At 41.0% G+C, this 5,814-nt stretch overlaps 1 long non-coding RNA gene across 3 annotated transcripts in view; it reads left to right on the forward strand.

The window, feature by feature from the left end:
• The window catches only part of LOC105291640, a 39,021-nt gene that overhangs the window by 17,858 nt on the left and 15,349 nt on the right, over positions 1-5,814 (forward strand). For 2 of the 3 annotated variants that reach the window (XR_895836.2, XR_895837.2), the window contains exon 1: positions 1,134-1,223. The exons of the other annotated variant lie outside the window; for it this stretch is intronic. This is a non-coding gene — a long non-coding RNA (uncharacterized LOC105291640). Of the gene's footprint in view, positions 1-1,133; positions 1,224-5,814 lie in introns of those variants that run through there. 3 annotated transcript variants of the gene reach the window in all.

Genomic DNA, 5,814 nt, shown 5'->3' on the forward strand with positions numbered 1-5,814 from the left:
CTGGTGAGCAAAATATTTGCAAATACTTTCATAGAAATGGGACAATGGACTCAAAATAACTGCAGGTTTTCCAGACTATCGGGAAACATGGTTTCTGGGAGAGGACCCATATTCTCCTAGAGGGAGCTTAAGGGAAATACCTGAGGTTGTAGGAGCTACCAGTGGTTCCAGCCTCCTTCCCTTGTCCCAAAAATTCTTCACGTCGTTTTCCTGACCGTGTACTTTTCACTTTACTAAAATATGAATTCATTCCCTGCATCAGTTTCCTAGGGCTATCTAACAAATTATCACAAACTAGGTGGCTTCGAACAAAAAGTTATTCTCTCACAATTCAGTAGGCCAGACGTCTGAAATCGAGGTGTAGGCAGGATTGGTTCCTTCTGGAGACTCTGGGAATCTGTCCCCTGCCTCTCTCCCAGCTGCCAGCGGTTGCCAGCCATCCTTGACTCTTGTACACCAAGCACTCCAATATCTGCCTCACACTGCTTTCTTCTCTGTGTCCGATGTGTTTCAAATCTCCCTGTCCCCTCTTTCTTAAGGATACCAGTCATTCGATTTGGGGTCCACCCTAAACCCAAAATAATCTCATCCCCAAAGATCCTTAACTTAATTCCATCTTCAAAGTTCCTGTTTTCAAATAATGTCACATTCACAGATTCCAGGAGTTAGAATTTAGACATATCGTTTTGAGGAACGTATTCACCCTCTCCTTTCATTGCCCACATCTGGTGTCTTAGTGCTGTGGGTGTCTTCTGAGCACTTGTAAATGGGCTGTTTGGCCTTGTCCAGAAACTGGGACAGAAAGACACCGTATCTTAACTCTTAACTCCCATCGACCAAGGGTAAAATAAAGGTCCAAATTATCCAGCTTCAGGTCTCCAAGAGTTTCGTTACGAGAATCTTTGACCAGAGGCTCATCAAAGGAAGTGAGCTCTACCTGCAAAATGTCTAGTGTAAGACAATTTTATTAGAGAAAGACGGAGCTACCTCAAACACACCTTTTTTGCTTTTTACAGTCCCTGTGGTTTTAACGGACTCAGCCTCTTGTCAAGTAGAACAAGTTGTTTATAATCCTAACAGTTAAATGGCATGTTGGGTTCAGATTCCTTGGCTAATCAGTGGCTGCGGGGTCCACCAGAGTCAAGAAGCTCCGAGAGGAAAACCAGCTCACAACATTTATTGAGGGTAAAGGGGTTATCCTATTGATGCCTGCTAACTCCCAAGTAAGTTTTTGCAGAGCAACACTTTCAAAATGGATTGAGTAAAGCAACGTCTGCTTTACTTTTATCTCTTTTGCTTATAACATATTCTCAAGACTCTTGGAATTCAGGGTGCCTTTCACAAGAAATTTTTATTTCTTATTTAATTACTATATGAAGTATTCCTGAAGCAAAATTACATGTTGGGAACTGTAAATAAAACATACCCGACCTTAGTTAAATCTACTCTCCCCTACTCCAGGCCTGTACTCAAGCAGCTACACATGGCTGGAGAAGGACTCAACCATGCTGACTGCTCTCGCTTTAAATGGATGATCTCTAAGCTGAAGTGGACCCTTGGTGCTACTCGACTATCTTTCTCCACTTCTCTCATCTATGCCCAATCCTGAATGATTATTTCACGCCTTCTTCTCTGTCTTCAATCCTCCAACAGCTCCTCCTTCCCGGTCCTCAAATATCAGCCGAATTTCTTGCTTCTGCAAAAAATAGTGCAATTTAGAAAAGAATTTCCACACAGCCCACCACCTATCTACATCTGTAGCCATATACCCTCTTCACCTTGTCTCTGTTGCTCTCAGTGAATGTCTGTGCCCTCAGGGAGCCCCTTCCAGTTGTGCTCAAGATCCCATGCCCAATCATTTACTAAGGATATCACTTCTGTAATTGTCCCTCTTTTATCTGTATCATCAGTTTTTCCCTCTTGACTGAGTCAGTCCCATCAACATACAAACATATTGCAACATTTCCCATCTTAATCATGTACACACACATCTCTCTTTTGACCCTTACATCTCCCTCTAGCTGCCTTTCAATATCTCTGCAACATAACTGAAAAAGTTGTCTATACAAACTACCTCTGGTTTCCCTACTCTTTTGAACTCATTTCCTATCCTGAACCAAAATCGATCCTGTCAAGGTCACCAAGGGCCCCCAGTTTGCTAAGAAATCCCATGATCAATTCTTGATCCTCACCTTACTCTTTCTGCAGCATTTGACACAGTTAATCTCTTTCTCCTGCTAGGAGCACTTTCTTAACTTGGCTTCAAGGTCTCCAATCTCTCTGTTTCATTGGCCTCTCCTGAGTCTCTTTTGTTGTTCCTTCTCATTTCCTTGACCTCTAAATGTTGGAATATGATAGGGACACCTTCTCTTTCTAACCTCACTCACTCTTCAGCTGATGCTGGATCATCTCATCCTGTGGGTGCCCCACCAAATCCCTTCATGACTCACCTCTACACACAGAGGCTGCTCACTTCCCTTGATTATGACTCTCTGCCCCGGGGTCTTTTATTGGCCCAAGGAGCACTGGACTCTCTTTTGGAAAAACTGAAAGAGTTAATGCTCCCAGAGTAGCCTTCAATCAAAGATGGATGGCAGTTAGATAGATAATTAACCTAGCTTTCTGGTCCCTCATTTGGAATACCCTTGAGGCCTATTCTACACTCTCTCCCAGAATTCCACAGTAGGACTACATGTCAGTTGCCAACAGGGATAACTTACTTCATAATATACTTTTAGTGACTTCCTTCCTTTTCCTGTGTTGCTTCGCTACTAGTAATTCTTGGACCTTCCTCCCAATCAACTGCTTGCACTCAAATTCTTGTCAGGGTCTGCTCCTAAGGGAACCCAAACTAAGACAAATACTATTTATATGCCAATGAATCCCATATTTATATCTCCAGCCCAGATATTTCCCAAATCATATATCTAATGACCCTCCACCACAGCTCTGCATGGATATCTTACTATCCATTTCAGACTTAATGGGTCCACAAGCGAGCCCCCAGTTTCTCTCTAAACTTTTCACTTCTCAAGTTGAAGCCGTTTTTTGGCTCCTCTCTTTCTTTCCTACCTACTCATAACCCAACAACAAGATGTGTTGGCTCTATCTTCAATGTACGTCAAAAATCCTGCCTCTTCTCACCTACCTCTTGGGCCCTCGCCCAAGCTACGTTGCCTTGATTATTAAGATAATTTCCAAACTGTTCTCTCTCTTTGTCTCTTGCCCTATTAAAGTCTATTTCCCTCATAGCAGCCGCAAGGAGCTTTTAAAACCATAGTGAGATCATGTCCCTCTGTTGCTTAAAACTTGCCAATGACTTCATCTCAGAGCACTTCCAAAGCCCATAGTATGGCATATAAAGCCTCATATGCCCTACTGCCAGTCTTCCCTTCTGATCTCATCCGCTACCACTCTCCTATTCATTCTCTCTGTTGTAGGATCATTGGTCCATGCACCCATAACACACCAAGCATGCCACTTCCTAGGGCCTTTGCACTCTTTCCAGCAACCTGGAACATTCCTATTCTAATTAACTGCTTTGCTTATTCACTTTTTTCAAGTCTCTACTGAAATGTTACCTTATTTAAAAAAGCCTTCTTGGTTGGATATGAGCCTGTATGTTCTCAGATTACTACCTTACCTGTTTTCTCCTGCAGGCTGGAGAAAATACTTTCTTCTCAGACTTCTATGTCAGCTCACTTTCAGTTGGGTTCAATCCATAGGAATGCCAACATGAGACTGGAGAGTGGAAGGAGGGAAAAGGCAGGAAGGCTATTTTCCCCTTTCTCAGGCTAGATCTCCAGGTAGCAGAAAATCTCTCCTACAGTTCTAGTTCCCTTTGAACTAGCTTCTAGCTTCTTCCAAGTAACTCCAGCCTCTGAGATTTGATGATATGATATATTTCCTTTGTCCTATCCTGGTAGTGGGTTCCAGCTATTGCTGATTTCTGGGTTCTTTATTGTTATTTATTTGGACTCAGATCTTCGAATACCCATATAACCAATTCTTTCCATTAAATTTCTCTCTTTTAAATACTGAGACCTAGTTCTGTTTTATTTACTGGATCCTAACCGACAACTTGTATCAGAAGGAAACTTGTAGTTTGTAATTTGAGGAGAGTCTGATAAAAGGACTATTTACATAGGTGTTGGTTTTATTTGGGGAAAGCAACAAGAGATAGTGTAGTAACTCTGGGCCAGTAACAGTTGGGAGCCATCACTTACCAACCCTCAGGCTAGAGGGTGTAAGGCAGAGCTTCTCAACCTCCGCCCTATTGATATTTGGGTCAAATAATTCTTTGGGGGTGGGGGGGACTGTCCTGATCATTTTAGGATATTTAGTAACATCCCTATTGTTTACCCACTAGATGTCAGAATATTCTCCCCAGCCGATAAAACCAAAATTGTCTCAACACGTTGCCACATGTGCTCTGGGGCAAAATAGTCCAAGATTTAAAACCATTAGGCAAGGGCAGCTGTTGGAAACCTAAGAGAGAAAAGGCATAGGGATATGGCCATCCAACTAGCCAAACCTTCAGTAGAACGACATAACCAAACCATTGCAATACAGAAGAGAAAGGTCCAGTAGAATAAATACCCAAAATCTACTCTTCTCTTTCTTTGTGATTTCTTGCCAATGGTCGCACTGGCCAAACCCAACTGGAAGCCAGAGGGGAGAAAAGTCTGTTGTGTAATCCAAACATGTCAACCTTCTAGGGTAGATAATGGAGTAAAGAAAGGTGGGGAACAGATCTGGAGAAGCAGATGGAAGGTACCTAACATACTACCCTATATATTTCATGATAAATACCTCCTTCATCCTGCCTTTTATGTTCTCCATAACACTTATCACCATATGATATGCTATATATTTTCTTATTTATTGCCTATGCTCATTGCCTGGTACACTGTAGATGTTCAATAAATGTTTTTCAAGTGAATGAATAAATGAATGACTGATGGAACTCAATAGTAGCAATTAAATTCTGGATATATAGCAAAATCTTGCTTACTCTGCAAACAAAGTACAAATCACAGGGCTAAAGGGAAATATTTTGGTTTCAGAAAATAAAATGTACATAGCGAGTGCATTAGTCACTTCTCCAGAGAAACAGAAACAACAGGATGTATGTGTATATAAAGAGATTTATTTTAAGGAATGGGCTCACGTGATTATGGAGGCATGGCAAATCCAAAATCTGATGGAGTGGGCCAGCAGGTAGAGACTCAGGGAAGAGTTGTAGTTTGAGTCCAAAAGCAGTCTGCTGTCAGAATTCCTTCTTGCTAGAGAGAGGTCAATCTTTTCCTGTAAGGCCTTTATCTGATTGGATGAGGTCCACACACATTATAGAGGGTAATATGCTTAACTCAGAGTCCACCAATTTAAATCTTAATCTTATGTAAAAATCACCTTCATAGACACATAAAATAATATTTGACCAGATATCTTGGCACTGTGGCCCAGCCAAGTTGACACATAAAATTAACCATCACAGCAAGATTATTGTATATTAAATTAAATTGTATTATGGGTTTATAATTCAAAGAAAGCAGGCTGGACTCTTCAATCCTAACCCTTTATTTTTTCTTAAGGTAGAAAAATGCATGCAGTGAACTGCTACTGTTAACCTAATTATGAAGACAGGTGTATCCTTAGCCAACTATGTTTTATATTTTTATCATTCATATGATAAAGAACATCAGATAGGCCAAGTTATTAGATGATAAAAATCAGAATCCAAAAACAATTTTGCTAAATGGCGTGATAACTCAAATACAAAAAATTAAGATTTAGTAAGGATTCAAGTAAGAT

This window comes from Pteropus vampyrus, unplaced genomic scaffold (genome assembly GCF_000151845.1).
Source record: "Pteropus vampyrus isolate Shadow unplaced genomic scaffold, Pvam_2.0 Scaffold48, whole genome shotgun sequence".
In the NCBI taxonomy this organism is placed as follows: Eukaryota; Metazoa; Chordata; class Mammalia; order Chiroptera; family Pteropodidae; genus Pteropus; species Pteropus vampyrus.